Source organism: Scyliorhinus torazame, chromosome 6 (genome assembly GCF_047496885.1).
Source record: "Scyliorhinus torazame isolate Kashiwa2021f chromosome 6, sScyTor2.1, whole genome shotgun sequence".
NCBI classification, from domain to species: domain Eukaryota; kingdom Metazoa; phylum Chordata; class Chondrichthyes; order Carcharhiniformes; family Scyliorhinidae; genus Scyliorhinus; species Scyliorhinus torazame.
In genome coordinates, this window is record NC_092712.1 from 263,126,108 (window position 1) to 263,148,036 (window position 21,929).

Below are 21,929 nucleotides of genomic sequence, written 5' to 3' on the forward strand. Positions count from 1 at the left end.
CCTTTCTGGCTAGGCGCGGTGCTCACACATGCCACTTGCAATAAAGACCCTGATCCAGCAAGCATGCGACTCACAATATCTCCTTTTTGTCCCCGCAGGAGAAGATAGCCCATAATAAGAGGGAGAAGACTTGGGGTGGGGTGTTGCGAGTTCTCACCTTATGAGGAAAGGGCCCTGGAGATTGCGGGGTGGCCTGCACCAGAGACGTGAGGGTGCTCTGCATGTTCATCCAGATGACCTGTCTGAAGTGAGTTGTTGATGTCCCAGACCCTTGTCCTCCCTGTCATAATATACACCAGTATATCATGGTACAGACACATACACACTGATGGACATGCAGTGGGACCAATCAGCATACACAACACCGCAGCCAATCACCAGTGAGAGAACACACACTATAAAGACAGGGGACAGGAGAGTTCCCGTTCATTCTAGTAGCAGCCAGCTCGGAACACAGAGCTCACAGCCTGCAACACAGACATTCACCATGTGCTGAGTGCATCACCTGGTTAGGACTAGGTAAGGGTCAACATTAAAGCTGGTATTGCATTTACCCACAGTTCAAGTATGTTAATATAGTTAACCTTATAAAAAAATAGAGTTGCACCACTTCCAGTGTTGGTGACATGTTTGTGATCCAGAACACCCAACACATCATGGTACAAGGAGTGGTTGCATACCAGCACTTCTGAGACCAACCTGCAACTATCAGCATTCTGGCATCCTGAAGTATGGAGAACATCAACCCGCCGCTGCCGCTCCGCATCGCCGGCACCTCAGCGTACAGTGACAACCAGCAACGGTGCCCAGGCAAGATGTTCAAGATCCGGGTTCCGCAGCAGCTCCAGTGCCACGGCGACCTCCGCGAAAACTGGCGGGCATTCCGGCAAAAGTTTGAAATCTTCCTGCTGGCAGCCGAACTAGAAGACCTGGCCGATCCTGAAAAAACAGAGCTTCTCCTCAACATCGCCGGTGCCAGAGCATAAGAAATCTTTTAAAAATTCAAATTCTCCAAGGGGCAAAACAGGAGCGACTTCCAGGCAGTCCTGGACAAATTCGGCAAATACTGTGAGGAAAACACACTCCAACCAGCAAGGAAAGGTAAGAGATGCACCAGTACTCACCTCAAAGTCGAAATCCCGGAGCAAAGAACGATTTTGGGCGGCGGCCATCTTTCTAAAGGGACTGCACTTGCGCAGTTACTTGATGCCTCAAATGCACAATCACGAAAACGGCCATCAGTAAAGGAACCGCGATCTGCGCATGTGCAAACGCCTCCTACGTGCTACGTCACGCGTGTCATGACGTCAGAGGCCCCGGACCACGCCCATTTAAAGGGGAAACGTCCCAAATCAAGGAAAAAATCTTTTAAAGCTGTAAATCAACCTTCCTTCACCTGGGATTGTCATGATAGCCATATTAACATATCATGGTGCAATCACACACACACACTGATGGGCAGATCGACGGACCAATCAACACACACGCAACATCACAGCCAATCACCAGTGAGAGCACACGCACTATAAAACAGGGAACACCACAGTTCCCGTTCATTCCAGCAGGAGATAGCTCAGAGCACAGAGCTCACAGCGTGCCACTCAGGTATACACCATGTGCTGAGTGCCTCTCTAAGATAGTGCAAGGGCTGGGTCCACAGGTTAACTGGTGAAATACGAACCACAGCCAGAAGTTAAAAGTTGTTGTTATGAAGAATAATAAAACAGAGTTGTACCATCTACAACCGTGTTGGTTCGTTTGGATAGCGGAACACCCAACACGACATAGTACCAGGATTGGAACCCAGCAACTGTGAGACCTACCTGCACATCTTCAGAGATCCACCATCCTGCGCCATGGACACCATCAGCCCGCCGCAGCCGCTCCAAATCGCTGGAAACCTCGGCATCAACTGGAAGCTGTTTAACCAATGCTTCCAGCTCTTCCTAGAAGCCACAAACAGGGAGAATGCATCGGACACCAGGAAGATCGCCCTCCTCCTCTCCACGGCAGGGCAACACGCCATCCACATCTACAACTCCCTGGCATTCGCCGAAGGTGAGGACAAGACGAAGTACATCTGGTCCTTCTAAAGCTTGAACAACACTTCAGCGTCGAAGTGAATGAGAGCTTCGAGAGGTACCTCGTCCAGCAGTGCCTGCAGGGTAAGGATGAGCCTTTTCAATCTTTTTTGACACCCTCCCATATCCTCGCGCAGTCCTGTGGCTATGAGGCCACCTCCGATTCCATGATTCGGGAACAGATAGTTTTTTTGGGTCACCTCGGGCACCCTGCGCCAGCAGCTCCTCAAAATAAAGAGCCTCACCCTAGCCACCGCCATCGAAACCTGCGTCTTCCACGAGAACGCGACCAGCCGGTATTCCCAATTCCAGGCGGCCGAATCAGCACGGCAGGGATCCTACGAGGCCGAGCGGGTCCAGTCGATCGAGTTCCTCCCGGCCTGTGGCCCGGACGAGGACGGCCATTTTGCGCGCTTTCTGAGGCCTCCCGCGCTTGTACGCGCCAAAAGAAACGTCGACGCAGAGGGACGTGACGCTCAGGCGCGATCTATGCAGGACCGAACTACGCATGCGCAGTGGCGCAACGAACGTCATGACGTCACGACGTGCGGCAACTGTGGATCCGCACACTTAAAGCGGCAATGTCCAGCCAAAACTCGACAATGCCTCCGCTGTGGCAAGATGGGCCACTACGCTGCCTGCTGTCGAGCAGCTCAACTTGCCAACGCTCCCCAATTCTGCCAGCCTCGCAGGGACGTGCGGGTCATTCAGCCTCCATACACTGAGTCATACCCTGATGACGTACAGACCGGTGATACCGATGACCGGGGAACCTTCCGCGTTGCGGTAATAGACAGAAATCGGATGTCCCCAAGTAGGACCCACCAGCCGATGCCAGTGCACAGCGTTAATCCGGGCGATGAATGGTGTGCCACCCTAACGGTCAACCGATCACCAATCACATTCCGTTTAGACACTGGTGCCTCCACCAATTTCATTGCATGGTCAGCCTTCTACGCCTTGAAGGTCAAACCACCGATTCGGCCATTCCGCTGTAGTTGGTCAATTACAACGGTAATGTTATCCCGGCCATGGGATCCTGCCAGCTCGAGGTTACACACAATTCATACACAGCCACACTGTCTTTTGAGATAGTTGGATCCTCGAAGGACTCCCTGCTAGGCGCACAGGCGTGCAAGATTCTCCACCTCGTTCAGCGGGTACACACTCTGTCTCCAGAAGACACGTCCAATTTCCCGGATGCAGACTTTAGGGCACAGCTCCACTCGCTCCTCGCCCACAACCAGGAGGCTTTCGAGGGCATGGGCACACTGCCCTATATTTACAGAATACGGCTCAAACCGGACGCCACCCCGGTCATTCACGCACCGCGTAGAGTCCCAGCACCACTCAAAGATCGCCTCAAGCAGCAGCTGCAGGATCTGCAGGACCAAGGAGTGCTTTCCCGGGTCACGGAGCCTACGCCATGGGTCAGCTCCATGGTGTGCGTAAAAAAGCCCTCTGGCGAACTCCGGATCTGCATCGACCCAAAAGACCTAGACAATAACATCATGAGGGAAAACTACCCCATACCCAAACGGGAAGAGATCACGAGCGAAATGGCCCGGGCTAAAATTTTTACCAAGCTTGATGCCTCAAAGGGTTTTTGGCAGATTCAGCTGGATCAGTCCAGCAAGAAGTTGTGTATTTTCAACACTCCCTTTGGCAGGTACTGCTACAATAGGATGCCGTTTGGCATCATCTCGGCATCCGAGGTGTTTCATCGAATCATGGAACAGATGTTAGAGGGCATCGAAGGGGTGCGCGTCTATGTTGATGACGTCACAATCTGGTCCACCACACCACAGGTGCACATCAGTCGTCTCCAACGCGTCTTTGCTTGGATACGAGAATACGGCCTGCGCCTCAACCGAGCCAAGTGTTCTTTTGGCCAAACTGAGCTAAAGTTTCTGGGGGACCACATATCCCGGTCAGGGGTGCGTCCGGATGCAGACAAAGTGACAGCTATTGCAGCCATGCCGCAGCCGGCAGACAAGAAGGCAGTGCTCCGCTTTCTCGGGATGGTCAACTTCCTGGGGAAGTTTATTCCCAACCTTGCCTCCCACACAACGGCTCTTCGCCACCTGGTGAAGAAGACTACGGAGTTCCAGTGGCTGCCCGCACACCAGAAGGAATGGGAGGAGCTCAAGATCAAGCTCACCACCGCCCCGGTATTGGTGCTCTTCGACACTACTTGAGATACAAAGATCTCGACTGATGCCAGCCAGTCCGGCATTGGAGCGGTGCTCCTGCAACGGGACGACACTGCAACATGGGCCTCAGTCGCCTATGCCTCGCGGGCCATGTCCCCCACAGATCAGCGCTATGCGCAGATTGAGAAGGAGTGCCTGGGTTTGTTAAGCAGCATAGATAAATTCCACGACTATGTGTATGGTCTCCCTCAGTTCGCCGTGGAAACCAACCATCGCCCCCTGGTCGGCATCATACAAAAGGACCTCAATGAGATGACCCCTCGCCTCCAGCGCATTCTGCTCCAGCTCCGGAGGTACGACTTCCAACTGCTCTACACCCCGGGAAAGGACCTCATCATCACGGATGCCCTGTCCAGAGCAGTGAGCACACCGCCCGAATCGGGGGGGTTCGTCTGTCAGGTCGATGCACATGTAGCCTTCACATCGGCCAATCTGCCAGCTACTGATGCAAGTCTGGCCCGTATTCGCCGTGAGACTGCGGCTGACCCCCTTCTACAATGTGTGATGCGCCACATGACGGAAGGGTGGCTCAAGGGGCAGTGCCCACAATTCTACAATATCCGGGACGACTTGGCCGTCATTGACGGTGTATTCCTGAAGCTGGACCGGATTGTGATCCCACACAGCATGCACAGGCTGGTCCTCGAACAATTGCATAAAGGCCACCTTGGGGTTGAAAAGTGCAGGCGGAGGGCCCGAGAAGCTGTGTACTGGCCGGGTATCAGTGACGACATCGCCAACATGGTGCTCAACTGCCCCACCTGCCAAAGGTTTCAGCTGGCGCAACCCCCTGAGACGCTTCAGCCCCATGAGTTGGCAACGTCCCCCTGGGCAAAAGTGGGTGTGGACCTTTTTCATGCGCTTGGCAGGGACTACGTCATCATAATTGACTATTTTTCCAATTATCCGGAGGTCATACGCCTGCACGACTTGACATCATCAGCTGCAATCAGAGCAGGTAAAGAAACCTTCGCTCGCCATGGCATTCCGCTTACCGTCATGTCGGACAATGGGCCCTGTTTTGTGAGCCAAGAATGATCTTCTTTTGCCGCTTCATATGGCTTCACACACGTGACGTCCAGCCCTCTGCATCCCCAGTCAAATGGCAAGGCGGAAAAGGGCGTCCATATCGTGAAGCGGCTCCTCTGCAAGGCTGCTGATGCCGGATCTGACTTCTGTTTAGCCCTGCTGGCCTATCGCTCGGCCCCACTGTCCACAGGCCTCTCACCAGCCCAGCTGTTGATGGATCGCGCCCTCAGGACCACTGTGCCGTCCATTCATGTTCCTAAACCCGACCATGCTCCAGTACTGCAAAGGATGCGACAGCAGCGTGCTCAGCAGAAGGTGGCACATGACACTCGGGCAACTGATCTTCCTGCCCTGGCGCCTGGAGACAACGTCCGCATACACCTACCAGAGGGTGGCTGGTCGGCAACTGCCGAAGTTCTCTGCCGCGTGGCTCCCCGCTCGTTCCTGGTTCGCATGCCTGATGGCTCCATTCGCCGGCGTAATCGGCGGGCCCTTCGGCTGCTTCCGCACTCGCTACGAGATCATGCACCGGTGCCACGCCCTCCTGTTGTCCCTGATGTCGACTTCGTGGAGCTTCCTGCCACTCTGCCTATTCTTCTATCGCCCGTGGCCAGGCCCATTCCTCAGCCGGTGGATCCTGACCCACTCTTGAGGCGGTCAACCCGAATTCGTCGCCCACCTACTAGGCTGGACTTATGAGCCTGTTTGCACATTGGACTCACTGAATTGTTGTGCAATAATGTTAACGTGTTTCTTTTCTTGTCGTTCCAGAAGTTCTCTTTCGATATTTGATGATTGCACTAGTTTTCTTTGTGGTACAACCTCATTGCTATGTTGTACCTGACACCTTCCTATGTATATAGTTTAGCCTCATGTACATGTTGTAAATATTGCACACACATATTCAGCTGCACTCAGTACACACCAATATTTATTATCATATGGGCACATATTCTTGCGAAAAGGGGGGATGTCATGATATCCATATTAACATATAATGGTGCAATCACACACACACACTGATGGACAGATCGACGGACCAATCAACACACACACAACATCGCAGCCAATCACCAGTGAGAGCACACGCACTATAAAACAGGGAACACCACAGTTCCCGCTCATTCCACCAGGAGATAGCTCAGAGCACAGACCTCACAGCGTGCCACTCAGACATACACCATGTGCTGAGTGCCTCACTAAGATTGTGCTAGGGCTGGGTCCACAGGTTAGCTGGTGAAGTACGAACCACAGCCAGAAGTTAACAGTTGTTGTTATCCAGAATAATAAAACAGAGTTGTACCATCTACAACCGTGTTGGTTCGTTTGTATAGCGGAATACCCAAAACGACAGGAATGACAGCACAATGCCTCAAATTGAACCAGGAAATGAAATAAACCTCCGAAGAACCCTGCAACAAGCAGTTACCTACGCCCAAACCGAGTCCGATTCCGACTTCCCGCAGACCAGTGACACCGAGGACCCGAGGGAGCCTTTTCGAGTCGCTGTTATAACAAAGAACAGGCTGTCCCCGAATCAAAACCACCAGCCGCTGTTGGTGCACAGCATTGATCCAGACGGCGAGTGGTGTGCCACCCTGGCGGTCAACCAGATTTCGTCGCCCACCTCAGAGACTTGAGTTTTACGATGTTGGACTCTTTGATCTGTTCTGTTATCCTGTTTCATCGTTCCAGTGGTTTGTATATAATGTTCATTTTGTTGGTGTGACACCCTATTTCTCTGCACCAGGCACCTTCCCGTGTAAATAGATTAGCCTCATGTACATAGTCATGTAAATAACACGCACACACATAGTCAGGTACATTCACTACACGATATTTATTGTCACGCAGGCACATATTCTTTATATGAAAGGGGGGATGTCATAATATACACCAGTATATCATGGTGCAGACACACATACACACACTGATGGACATGCAGTGGGACCAATCAGCATTCACAACACCGCAGCCAATCACCAGTGAGAGCACACGCACTATAAAGACAGGGGACAGGAGAGTTCCCGCTCATTCTAGCAGCAGCCAGCTCGGAGCACAGAGCTCACAGCCTGCAACACAGACATTCACCATGTGCTGAGTGCATCACCTGGTTAGGACTAGGCAAGGGTCGACTTCCGGTTGCGGCGATGCCCAGCTAAGCCGCACGTTTCGGCGGCTCCAGCTCCAACGGACCTTCTTGCTCTTTTAAGGGCCCCAACGGGAAATATTTGGGCGACGCAACTCGGTGTGGGGTGAGTGAATAGGGAGTCCCCCCCCCCAACGAAAGAGGAAAATATCGGCGGCGGCGGCTGCAGCGCGAGGAATCGTCGACGAAAGGGACAGAAAGGGAGAACACACAAGATGGCGGCGGAGAAAGCCCAGGCGACATGGGGGCCCGAGCAAGACGAATTTCTGAGACGGTGTGTGGAGCTACTAAAGAGGGAGGTGCTGACCCCGATGCTACAGGCAATTGAGGGGCTCAAGGAGGCACAAAGGACCCAGGAGACAGAGCTCCTCGTGGTGGAGCAGAAGGTGACGGATAATGAGGACGAGATCCTGGGCCTGGCGGTCAAAACACAGACGCACGAGGCACTCCATAAAAAGTGCATTGAAAGGATTGAGGCCCTAGAAAACAGAGCACGAAGGAAGAACCTTCGGACACTGGGTCTCCCTGAGGGAGTGGAAGGAGTGGACTGTGGAGCTTATGTAAGTACGATGCTAAGCTCACTGATGGGTGCTGAGGCCCCTACGGGCCCCTTGGAGGTGGAGTGGGCACATCGGATCCCGGCGAGAAGACCAAAAGCGGGAGAACCACCCAGGGCGACAATCGTGCGATTTCACCGCCTTAAAGATAGAGACGAGGTCCTGAGACGGGCTAAAAAGGTGCGGAGTAGCAGATGGGAGAATGCAATGGTACGGGTGTACCAGGATTGGAGTGCGGAGGTGGTGAGAAGGAGGGCGAGTTTTAACCGAGCCAAGGAGGTGTTACACAAAAAGAAGGTGAAGTTCGGGATGCTGCAGCCGGCACGACTATGGGTCACGTACCAGGAGAGACACCATTATTTTGATACGGCGGAAGAAGCATGGACCTTTATTGGATCGGAACTGTAGGGAATGTTATTGTTATTGTTAGGGTTGATGTAAATAGAGAAGTAAATTGGGATGGGGGGAAATGTGGGCGCCGGTGAGGGGGGAAAGAAGGGACATAGGCGGAGAATGAGGAATGGGAGTGGGAGAGGAAAGGGAGCTGCGCCACAGATAAAGGGATGTTCCCGCGCCAGAAAGATTATGGCGGGAAGACAGGCGCAAGGCGGATGGGAGTTCCCCACACGGGGGGGTTCAAGGAGTGAGCAGGAGTAGCCGGGGTCAGTTGAAGTCAGCTTACTTGCGGAAGTAATATGGGGGGAGCAATCACGCTAGAAAGGGATCTAGCGGGGGGGGGGGGACAACTGGGTTGCTGCTGCGGAAATCAAAAAGGAAATGGCTAAAGAGTGGGTGGACGGGGATGGAATGCGATGCCTGGGGAGCGAGTGGGAGCGCGGAGGCGGGATATGGGACTGGCCTAGAGAAGGTGATGGCTAGTCGACACGGGAGGGCGGCAGGTAGCCCCCTAGTGAGGCTGATCACGTGGAACGTGAGAGGCCTGAACGGACCGATTAAAAGGGCCCGAGTGCTCGCGCACTTGAAAGGACTAAGGGCAGACGTGGCTATGCTCCAAGAGACGCACCTGAAGGTGGCGGACCAAGTTAGGTTAAGGAAAGGATGGGTGGGACAGGTGTTCCACTCAGGACTAGATGCAAAGAATAGAGGGGTGGCCATATTGGTGGGGAAACGGGTAGCATTTGAAGCAAAGAACATCGTAGCAGATAGCGGAGGTAGATATGTAATGGTGAGTGGCAGGCTGGAGGGAATGGAGGTCGTGTTGGTTAATGTATATGCCCCGAATTGGGACGATGCGGGATTTATGAGACGGATGTTGGGTCGTATACCGGACCTGGAGGTAGGAAACTTGATATTGGGAGGGGACTTCAATACCGTGCTAGACCCAGGGCTAGATAGATCCAGATCAAAGACCGGAAGAAGGCCGGCAGCGGCCAAGGTGCTCAAGGGGTTTATGGACCAAATGGGGGGAGTGGATCCATGGCGATTTCTTAGACCGAGGGCCAGGGAGTTCTCCTTCTTCTCCCATGTCCATAAAGTGTACTCCCGGATAGATTTTTTTGTTCTGGGAAGGTCGTTGATCTCAAGGGTGGAAGAAGCTGAGTATTCAGCCATAGCGGTTTCGGACCATGCCCCACACTGGGTGGACCTGGAACTAGGAGAGGAAAGGGAGCAGAGAGCACTCTGGCGATTAGATATGGGATTGATGGCGGACGAGGGAGTGTGTGGAAGAGTGCCGGGGTGTATTGAGAGATACCTGGAGGTCAATGACGATGGGGAGGTCCATGTGGGAGTGGTATGGGAAGCACTAAAAGCGGTGGTCAGAGGAGAGCTGATCTCCATTGGGGCCCACAAAGGGAAAACAGAGGCCAAGGAAAGGGAAAGATTACTGGGGGAGATTTTAAGGGTGGACAGGGAATTTGCAGAGACCCCGGAGGAGGGACTGTACAGGGAGAGGAGACGACTCCAGACGGAGTTTGACCTCCTGACCACCAGAAAGGCGGAGGTGCTGTGGAGGAAGGCACAGGGGAGGAAGTATGAATATGGGGAAAAGGCTAGTCGCCTGCTGGCTCATCAGTTGCGAAAGAGAACAGCGGCGAGCGAGATAGGGGGAATTAGAGACGAAAAGGGAGCCACGGTGCGAAGAGCAGGGAAGAAAAATGAGGTGTTCAAGACCTTTTATGAGGGACTGTAGAGGTCCCAACCCCCAGAGGGAGAGGAGGGGATGCGGCAGTTCCTGGATCAATTGAGGTTCCCGAGGGTGGAGGAGCAGGAGGTGGAAGGCCTGGGGGCACCGATTGGGGTGGACGAGGTTATTAAGGGGCTGGGGAACATGCAAGCAGGGAAGGCTCCGGGACCAGACGGGTTCCCGGTGGAATTTTATAGAAAATACGTGGACTTGTTGGCCCCGTTGTTGGTGAGGACGTTCAATGAGGCCAGGGAAGGAGGGACTTTACCCCCGACAATGTCGGAGGCGACGATACCGCTAATTCTGAAGAGGGATAAAGATCCGTTGCAGTGCGGGTCGTATAGACCTATTTCATTATTGAATGTGGACGCCAAATTGCTGGCAAAGGTACTGGCATCGAGGATAGAGGACTGTGTCCTGGGCGTGGTGCACGAAGACCAGACAGGGTTCGTAAAGGGGAGACAACTGAATGTCAACGTGCGACGACTATTAGGGGTGATAATGATGCCCCCAGTGGAGGGGGAGGCAGAGATAGTGGCGGCAATGGATGCAGAGAAGGCATTTGATAGGGTGGAGTGGGAGTATTTATGGGAGGTGTTAAGGAGGTTTGGGTTCGGGAACAGGTTTATTAGCTGGGTCAAACTTCTTTATGGGGCCCCAACGGCAAGTGTAGTCACGGGTCGGCAAAGATCGGAGTATTTCCGATTATATAGGGGAACAAGACAGGGATGCCCGCTATCTCCACTGTTGTTCGCGTTGGCAATTGAACCTCTGGCCATGGCGTTGAGAGACTCCAGGAAATGGAGAGGGGTGATTAGAGGGGGAGAAGAACACCGAGTCTCGCTATACGCGGATGACCTACTGTTGTATGTGTCGGACCCAGCGGGGGGGATGATAGAGGTTATGCAGATGTTGAGGGAGTTCAGAGATTTCTCGGGATATAGGCTTAACATGGGGAAGAGTGAACTATTCGTGATACACCCAGGGGACCAGAGTAGAGAGATAGAAGGCCTGCCTCTAAGGAAAGTGGAAAGAAACTTCCGATACCTGGGGACTCAGATCGCTAGGAGCTGGGGAACCTTACACAGACTTAATCTGACACGATTGGTAGAACAAATGGAGGAGGACTTCAAGAGGTGGGACATGCAGCTTCTGTCGTTGGCGGGCAGAGTGCAGGCAATTAAGATGATGGTCCTCCCGGGGTTCTTATTTGTATTTCAATGTCTCCCTATACTAATCACTAAGACCTTTTTTTAAAAAATAGACAGGAGCATCATGAGCTTCGTGTGGGCAGGGAAAGTCCCGAGGGTAAGGAGGGGGTTCCTACAACGTAGCAGGGACAGAGGAGGATTGGCGCTACCGAATTTGGGCGACTACTATTGGGCCGCCAATGTGGCGATGATTCGTAAATGGATGATGGAGGGAGAGGGAGCGGCATGGAAAAGACTGGAGAGAAAGTCCGGTAAAGGGACGAGCTTAGAGGCGCTGGTGACAGCACCGCTACCGCTCTCACCAAAAAAGTTTACCACGAACCCGGTGGTGGCGGCAACATTGAATATCTGGGGACAATGGAGGCGACAGAGAGGTGTGCGGGGAGCCTTGGTGGTGTCCCCAATCAGGAACAACCATAGGTTTGCCCCAGGAAGAATGGATGGAGGATTTCAGAGCTGGCACCAGTTGGGAATTAGGAAGGTGGGAGATTTATTTATAGATGGGACGTTTGCGAGCTTGGGAGCATTGGAGAAAAAGTATAAGTTGCCCCGGGGAAACTTCCTTAGATATATGCAGGTGAGGGCGTTCACAAGACAACAGGTGAGGGAATTTCCGCTGCTCCCGGCACAGGGGATTCAGGACAGAGTGCTTTCGGGGGTGTGGGTCGGAGAGGGCAAGGTGTCAGAGATATACCGAGAGATGAGGGAAGAGGGGGAGGAGTTGGTGGGCGAATTAAAAGGAAAGTGGGAAGAAGAGCTAGGGGAGGAGATAGAGGATAGTATGTGGGCTGATGCCCTAAGCAGGGTAAATTCCTCTTCCTCGTGCGCCAGGCTTAGCCTGATTTAATTCACGATGCTACATAGAACACACATAACGGGAGAAAGACTGAGCAGGTTCTTTGGAGTGGAGGACAAGTGTGGGAGGTGCGGCGGAAGCCCGGCAAACCACGCACATATGTTTTGGTCGTGCCCGGCACTGGAGGGGTATTGGAAGGGAGTGACGGGAGTGATCTCGAAGGTGGTGAAGGCCCGGGTCAAACCAGGCTGGGGGTTAGCTTTATTTGGAGTTGCGGATGAGCCGGGAGTGCAGGAGGCGAAAGAGGCCGACGTTGTGGCCTTTGCGTCCCTAGTAGCCCGGCATAGGATTCTACTCATGTGGAAGGAGGCGAAACCCCCCGGACTGGAGGCCTGGGTAAACGATATGGCGGGGTTCATAAAACTGGAGCAGATAAAGTTTGCGCTGAGAGGATCGGCTCAAGGGTTCACCAGGCGGTGGCAGCCATTCCTCGACTACCTAGGGGAACGTTAGAGGGAAGATGACCAGCAGCAGCAACCCAGGTGGGAGGGCGGGGGGGGGTGGAAGTTTTAGTTTATGTTAAACGATTAGATTACCATGTTGATTAGCCATTTGTTTATTGTTAAATTTTCTTTACTGTTATGTTTGATCTGTAAAGGGAAAAAATTTTGATCGAAAAAATTTTCAATAAAATATATTTTTTAAAAAAAGGACTAGGCAAGGGTCAACAGTTAAAGCTGGTATTGCATTTACCCACAGTTCAAGTATGTCAATATAGTTAACCTTATAATAAAATAGAGTTGCACCACTTCCAGTGTTGCTGACCTGTTTGTGATCCAGAACACCCAACACATCACTCCCCTTTCACTGAACCCATGTCCTTGTCTTTCAGGCTCACCATCTGATGAGGCCTGGCCATCCAGAGTTGCCTCCCCCCACCTCCACCTCACCCCCTCCACCACCACAGGAACCCGCCTTGGAGGAGAGCTCCGAGGAGAACACGAGTAATGCATCACAGCTATCAGCCACAGTTTCACAATCGCAGAGACACACACTTTGGTGGGTGGGATTAGCAGTCAGACTTCTGGGTCACTATCAGGTAAACATCACAAAGCTGCTGATGCACATCCGGTGGAAGCAGAAACCTCCAAGGGAGATGGTCTGCTGGATCCCAGGATTCAGCTGGCTCCCAGCCAGATGCTGAGCCTCTGGACAAGATTCCTGCTGAGTTGTTAAAGATGTTAAGCCAGAGACCTGAGCTTCAGGAGGGGTCGTTCATGATATTCCTGCAACTGCAAGGCCGATTGGAGGAGTCCCAAAGGCTTCAGGTGCAGGAGATGGTGCCAGCATTGCTTGGCACCCAGGCCAACACTGCAAGGGTAGCGACCGCAATGGAAAGCCTGGGGCTCAACGTCTGGTCCATGAATAGTGGCAGCCAAGGCATGGCTCAGACGTCCATGTCTCAGAGCCTCAGCATCATGTTCCATTTTCTGAGGGACAAGTCCCAGACACAGGTGGACATTGCCAAGGCACGCCAGTACTTGGCCCAGTGACAGAGGACCATTGCTGAGGGCTTCAACACCATGGTGCAAACAATGGGGTATATCCAAGACTGGCAGTGTCAGATAACTCAGAGGCTTCTGTAGCTCACTTTAGCTGCCCCTCCATCCTATGGAGTAACCCAGGGGCCCATGAGTACCCCCAGGGAGGAGGAAGAACTGGAGCCCATCCCAGGGCCTTCAACCAAGGAGACTCAGGCAGACTCCTGTTCTTCTGACTCCTCCCCCCGCCATCCCACCCCCCACTCCACTCCTGACACCGGCACATCTCAAGGGCAGTGGGCAGAATAGGGTGGCATGGTGACACAGGTGACACCGGTAAGTCAGCTGGCGCCCTCTGACTCCAGGCCCTACAGAAGACAACTGCCATGGGCCTTAAAGGCCAGAGTTCGCGGAAGGCAGCAGGCTGCCTCCAGCTCTGATGTGTATCCTGGGAACACACCTGGACGTAGCACTAGACCCACGGAAGATTAAAAAGTTACAGGAGCACTGGTGGGGTCAGTAATCGTAGTTAGAGAATGGATAATAGTCACATGAAATGTTCACCATTAAAATGTGTCACATTTGAAACATGTTAAGCCTCTGTCATTTAAAGCTATACAACAGGATGGGTCTCTTTCTCCCTACCTGGAATCGCTTCATGAAACTCACAGTGATGGACATCCAGGAATGCAATCCTCATCATTCACTGGACACAGACATGCTCCCCCCCCTCCCTCCCCCCCCCCCCCTCCTCCCCGCCTCCCCAACAACTGTGGTCCAAAATAAAGTGCCCCTGACACACACCCAGGATTAAGGATGGGGGTCAGTGTGTTGTTCGCAGGAAGACAGGTGTCAAACCTAATAGAACCTGAGGGGCAGCACAGCTTTCCTCACAGTGAGTGGGCGCCACCCTCCTGCCTTGAATAGTGACACGCTGACAATGTCGGTGCATACCCATCACCCTGCCTGAACGTCACAAAGACCCCTGGAGCGGGGGAAGGGAAGGCTGTTCGGGGAAGGGGGAATTGGATCTGATATTGGGAAAAAGATGATCAGGAAAGGGGAAACTGGGTTCGGGCAGAGGTGGTGTGATGTGGGGGGTGGGGGGTATTGAGTTCTGAGACAGAGCCTCCTGTCATGTGAATCTGGAGTAAATGAGGGCCTCCTGGTCTTCCTAGAATGTTGGACCTTTGCTGCCACCAGTCCTCCATCCTCTGGGTCATCCATGGGCACATCCTCCTTCTCCTCCTGGTCCTCTTCTTTCTACTCAGATGAAGCTGCGTGTTTATCCTCCTCTATATCCAGCATGTCGCTCCGCTGCTGTTCCAGATTGTAGTTTTATAAGCCCGATGCACTGCTCAATGACAGCACGGGTGGCAGCATGGGCCTCATTATAATGGGTTTCTGCATTGGTCTCAGGACTCCAGTGTCATCAGCTATGACATCAGCGGGTATCCTTGTACACAACAAGCCAACCTGTCAGGCTCGGGTGGTCCTTGAAGACCTCGGGGATTTCCGAGTGCCCCAGGCTGTAGCTGTCATGCACACTTGCAGGGTAGCGTGCGCAAACGTGCATGATCCTGAGGCAGTGATCTCACAGGATCTAGACAGTCAGGGAGTGGTACTTCTTCCTGATAATAAAGGGCACTCTCTGATGCCATGGTGCTCACAGGGACATGCATGCCATCGATGGCCCCTGGATCTGGGGCATCCCAACAATGGCGGCAAATCCTGCAGCCTGGGCATCTTGTTGGACCTGGTCCAGGTCGAAGTTGATGTAGTCAGATGCCTGGGCATACAGAGCATCCATGACCTCCCGGATGCACATGTGGGCTGACAGTTGCGAGCTGTCACACAGGTTCCCGCTCGATTGAGGCAGCGGCAGAGAGCAGGTCACGTGCCCGGCACGTACACTGACATCACGCGTTCTGTACATCAGTGCTTTTGGCGCAAAATCACGGAGGGCTAGGGCAGCACGATGGCGCAATGGTTAGCACTGCTGCCTCACAACCCTGGCGCTGTCTGTGTGGAGTTTGCACATTCTCCCCGTGTCTGCATGGATCTCACCCCCACAGCCCAAAAAGATGTGCAGGGTAGGTGGATTGGCCATGCTAAATTGCCCCTTAATTGGAAAAAAAGAATTGTGAACTCTAATTTTTTTTTTAAATCACAGAAGAGAGATTCCTCCATTTACCAGCTGCGAGCCAGCAGGGCAACAGTGAAGGACTGAAGATGGATTGTTTTATTGTAAGTAAGAGAGAGCCAGAGACACAAACAAGGCCAGGATCTCACAACTGAATATGATGGAGAGAGTTGCTCAGGAGAGTCCACTGCAGGACAAAGTATGCTAGCTAAAATCAGGAACAATGCAGTGTAAAGATGATTTCTTGAGGTATGGCTTTGTTAATTGTGCCAATGCAAATCAGGATACAAAGTCCATGTGTGTTATATGCAGAAGAGTACTGGCTAGTGAGAATTTATAAGCCTCAAAACTTCAAAGGCATTTGAAGACGATGCATGGCGAGTTCAAGGACAAATCTTTCGATTTTCAATAGACTTGTAAGCCTTGTTCAATCACATCTGGCTGCGCTGATCAATAGTTTTTGTTACTACTTTCCAGAGGAGAAGTTTCAGATTTATAAAGAGAAGAGGTGGGTGAAAAATCCTTCTGAGTTTGAGACCCCAGAGTTAATTAGTAACTTACAGCTGACTACAAATGAAGAGACTGAGGTCGTGATTCTCCACTCTCATTGCACTCTCGTTCGAGCGAACTGAGGTTGGTGAATAGTGGGAGATGCCAAAAACGAGAACCGCGCCATGCGCCAAACAGTTTGCAATGTACCCGGCCCACTCCCTGAGGCGAAATTGGGTTCACGCCGCAGCATTGCGAGAAACCAATTTTCACCACTTAAGCCCCATTTCCATACAATAAACGTGAGCCACCACATATCCAACGGCCTACCGTCATTCAGCAGTCGCCCCAGCAAGTGCTCACGCTGGCGCCGATTAGTACTCCTTTTGAAAAACGTGAACCTGGCGGAAGGACTTCTGTGGGAAGCCGAGGAGGTGAGAGGCCATCTATGTTCACAGGCAAAGAGCACGGGAGTTTGTTTGTGTCTCTGGCCCTCTCTTCCTTACAATAAACAACCCATCTTCAGCTCTTCACAGTCCTGTTGCCCTGGTTGCCACCCCAGTGCTTGACGGGGGGCCCTCAGCTGCGAGTGGGGAACCCTGCGCAGGGATGGGCCGCCATGGGATGGTGGGGGGGAGGCGATGGGGTGGAAACTGGGGGGAAACCATGCCAACCCCTGCATCGTGTGTACCTGTTCCGCGGCCCACCCTTGTCCCTGCCCGTCTGCCCACCGACCACCATAACCCCCAACAACAGGTGTCAAACTTAAGGCTATTATTGCTGGTAGGGAATTGGCAATCGTGATTAAGTGAGCACTTCTGCACAACCCAATTAGATTTCCGTGGGTAGGTGGGCCATGGAGCAAGTGCAACTCATTGCCTAGCATCCCAATCAAACCGCGAAGCCTGGAGACTGTGGTGGAATACTGTGGGAGGCAACACCACACACGTGGCAGCCAACATCTGAACACCCAGAGGATGGGACATTGGCAGCGTGTCACCATTCAAGGCAGGAGGGTGGTGTCCACGGCCGGAAGCTGTGTGAGTGCCATGGGGAGGGGGAGATACTGGAGAGATGGGCAAGGGTTCAGAGATCGGCTTACATTGTGGAAGTAAGTGACAGAGGCATCATACTAGTTGTGCACAAGGGTGTTTATTTTGTGTAAAAATTCCCCACTCTCTCGATGGCCCAGCCGCTCCTTAATGTCTCCATCAGCTCCGGGATGACCTTTTCCACAGGCTCAGCATCAGGCTGGGCCGCAGCTGGGTCCAGGGATCCAGCAGACCCCTGACTGCTGTCTCACCTGGGGCTTCCTGCCTCCACCAGATATGTATCAGCAGCTGTGTGGTGCTCACCAGATTGTGTCCCAGAAAGCTGACCACGAACATTTCCCACCGAGGTGCGTGTATCTGCGCTGGCGGAGAATGGGGATGACAGCTGTGACGCCTCAAGAGTGGGTCCCGGGAAAAAAAAAACACTGCTGTACACTCTAGCCCGTCATCGGTGTACCCTTCTGGCCCCCTCCTCAGTCTAATGGGTGGCCAGGTCTTGATCTAAATGGTGGCCCGCTGTTGCTGTGTACAGGCTCCAGCCTGCATTAACCCTGATGCAGTCGACGATGTCTGCGCTCCTCAACTGTGACTATCAGGACACGAGCGATCTCAGCTGGATAAATCCCAAAATTAATCTTTTATCTTATCTAGTAGGATGCTGAGAAGGAGAGAGACCAACAGTCACTAAGGCCATCCAGCCTGGGATCCTCAACCCTCCCCCCTTCCCAACCGGCCCTACAACCCCTTATCCACATGATCCTGGCGTTTGATGAACTTGTGAATATAGTGGGGCAACATTTTACCCCAACCCCGTCCACGATAGTCCAGCGTTACCGGTTTAATACCGCTGAGAGGACCCCTGGAGAATCCCTTGCCAACTTTCTATCCAGGCTACGCAGGATTGCGGAGTACTGTGACTATGGTGTGGCCTTGTCAGAAATGTTACGCGACCGTTTGGTTTGCGGTATTAACAATGCGGCCACCCAGAGAAAGTTGTTAGCTGAGCCAACATTGACTTTTCAACAGGCCATTCAAATAATATTGTCCCGAGAGAGCGCAGAACCAGGAGTGCAGGAGCTACAGGGAATGGAAGTGCATGCCTTGGGGCGCAACCCCTTCCGTCCAAAAGGTTTACCACGTGTGGCTGTCTACTTAGATGACGTTTTGATTACAGGGACGTCGGAGCAGGAACATTTGGAAAATCTGGAGGCTGTCCTTAGACGCCTTTCGGAGGCTGGAGTCCGTTTACGTCGCACAAAGTGCGTATTTCAGGCAAAGGAAGTAGTCTACCTAGGTTATCGGGTGGACCGCGAAGGTTTGCACCCCGTCGCAGAGAAGGTGCGTGCGATTCAACAGGCCCCCCCCCCCCGACTGACACTTCGCATCTTCGTTCTTTTCTCGGTCTCGTAAACTATTACGGGAAGTTCCTCCCCAATCTGGCAACTACGCTGGCCCCTTTGCACCTGCTGCTAAAGAAAAATCACACCTGGGTTTGGGGTCAGCCGCAAGAAACCGCTTTCCGGCGGGTAAAGCAACAATTGTCGTCGTCTGGGTTACTAACTCACTATGATCCTGGAAAGCCTTTGCTCGTCACATGTGATGCATCCCCGTATGGTCTTGGGGCCGTCCTGTCGCACAAGATGGAGAACGGGGCCGAGCGACTGATAGCTTTCGCCTCCCGCACATTGACTGCAGCGGAGAAAAAGTATGCGCAGATCGAGAAGGAGGGCCTGGCAGTGGTTTTTGCGGTGAAACGCTTCCACCAGTACGTGTATGGCCGCCATTTCACTATCGTGACTGATCATAAGCCTCTGCTGGGACTTTTCAGAGAGGATATGCCAATACCGCCCATTGCTTCTGCACGGATCCAGTGCTGGGCTTTGCTGCTTGCTGCATATGAGTATTCTCTGGAGCACAAACCAGGTACGCAGATAGCAAATGCCGATGCACTGAGCCGATTGCCTTTATCGACCGGCCCCATGTCGACCCCCACGACCGGTGAGGTGGTTGCAACCCTAAATTTTATGGACACCTTGCCTGTCACGGCATCACAGATCCGTGAGTGGACCCAGACGGAGCCAGTCGTGTCAAAGGTTCGGCACATAGTCCTGTATGGTGGGCAGCATAGACAGCTCCCAGGCGAGTTGCGTGCATTTTCCTCCAAGCTGTCAGAATTCAGCGTGGAAGACAGCATCCTCTTGTGGGGGACGCGTGTGATTGTCCCGGAAAAAGGCCAGGAGCTGATTCTAACAGACTTGCACAATGGGCATCCAGGTGTGACCAAAATGAAAATGTTGGCCCGGAGTTATGTCTGGTGGCCAGGCCTCGACACTGACATTGAGAAGGTGGCCCAAAACTGCTCCATTTGCCAGGAGCATCAGAAGCTTCCACCGGCCGCGCCCCTACATCACTGGGAATGGCCAGGGCGGCCTTGGGCACGCTTGCATGCAGATTTCGCAGGCCCTTTTCAAGGATCCATGTTCCTTCTACTAATTGACGCCCAGTCTAAATGGCTAGAGGTGCATAAGATGCAGGGGACAACATCCTGCTCAACAATTGAAAAGATGCGTTTATCGTTTAGTACGCATGGCCTCCCCGAGGTGCTGGTCGTGGATAACGGCACTCCATTCACGAGTAAGGAGTTTGCGAGGTTCACGAAGATGAACGGCATCCGCCATATCCGCACTGCCCCTTACCACCCGGCTTCAAATGGGTTGGCAGAGTAGTGTAGACATTCAAAAGAGGCCTAAAGAAGCAGATTTCCGGATCAATGGACACGAGACTGGCTCGCTTTTTGTTTACGTATAGGACCACCCCCCCATGCAATGACTGGGGTAGCTCACGCAGAACTCCTAATGGGCCGGAGACTTCGCACCCACCTTAGTATGGTTTTCCCGGACATTGGCGCAAAAGTACGCCGCACACAAGAACGGCAGAGACAGGGATTTTCTTGGCATCGGCCGATTCGGCAGTTTGCGCCCGGTGACCCAGTGTTCGTTCGGAATTTTGCTGGTGGTGCCCAATGGATTCCTGGTGTAATCTTTCGCCAAACGGGCCCTATATCTTACCAGGTGCAAGCCCAGGGTTGTCTCCAGCGCAAACATGTAGACCACGTTCGGTCCAGAAGATTATCCCCTCAAAAGATTCCCCGCCCCCGGAGCTCATTTCTACAGCCGCAGAGACCAGAGACAAGGGAAGGTAGTCCTCACAATCTTCCACTGGTGCCTCACTCGAAGCCTGCGCAGGTCGTTACGGAACCGAATGGAGATAGAGATGCTGACATGACGGAGGCAGCAGACTCTGACTCCGAGATGGAGACACAGGATGCATCAGAGAGGGAATCCTCGGGTCCACGGGCCATGGATGTACAACCGTTGCGCCGTTCATCACGGAAGCGCCGGTCTCCGTCTCGTTGCACGCCGCCTGATCCAGCGCCGCGTGCAAATGGTGTCCGGCCTGCGGCCAAACGAGTCCGACGCCCTCCTTCGCCAGGGCCTACGGTGGATTCCTTGGACTTTGGGGGGGAGGGATGTTATAACCTGCCTACTTACCATTGGCTGGGGACTAATGACAATCCCACAATCCTGTGGGAGTATGAGCTTCCCCAATGAGGGGAGCGGAGAAACCATTAGTAAACTCCTAGTATAAATAAAGCTGGCCAGTTCAGGAACCAGCAGGAAGGAGTATGCAGCAAGGGAAGTTACTGCTACTGTTATATATATACATATGTTATAGTAAATAAATGTTATTACTTTGTATCCTTAAAACTCGTGCTGGATTCTTCGTGGCCCTCACAAAAGATACCTTTCTAAAGAATACAGGGATTTGGGGGTATGGTGTACGGGCTGGAGAGTGGAGCTGAGTCCACAAAGATCAGCCATGATCTCATTGAATGGCGGAGCAGGCTCGAGGGGCCAGATGGCCTACTCCTGTGCCGAGTTCTTATGTTCTTATGTTCTTAAGTTGCCTGGCCCGTGGCCCTCAGCCTTGCCATTGAGGGAACCTTCCCCTGACCCAGACTTGGAGAGTGATGCATCTGGGAGTGCTGAGGCAGAATGATGATGGCCAAGTGGTTGTCCTGTCCTGTGAGAGGACACAAGTTCTAACATAGTCAATGAGAGGAGATATAACCATACACAGTCGATACCCAGCCTTGGACCATCCAAAATCTTATTGCAGTCATGCCATCACGCTCAATGCTCATGGGCTGCCAGGGCTTGCACTGTGCCGTTAAGCCCGACAGGGAGTCCATGTTGCAAACCTCCCCTGTCCTTAACATGACTGTCCCGCCTTCTCTCTGAGTAACATCCAGCACGCCACTTATGCTGGCAACCTTTGCTCTGCACACTAACTCCCATCCAGATCTGGAGCCCTTAGACCAGTCCATGCCAGCAACATTAGGGAGGTCATGTTCAGCTGTCTTCCAGACGCCAAGGGAGTCCTCAGTGATCACCTCCTGACCTTTAATGTAAGAGTATAGCCAGCTGCCTCTACGGTGCTAATGCACCTACAGTGCAGACAC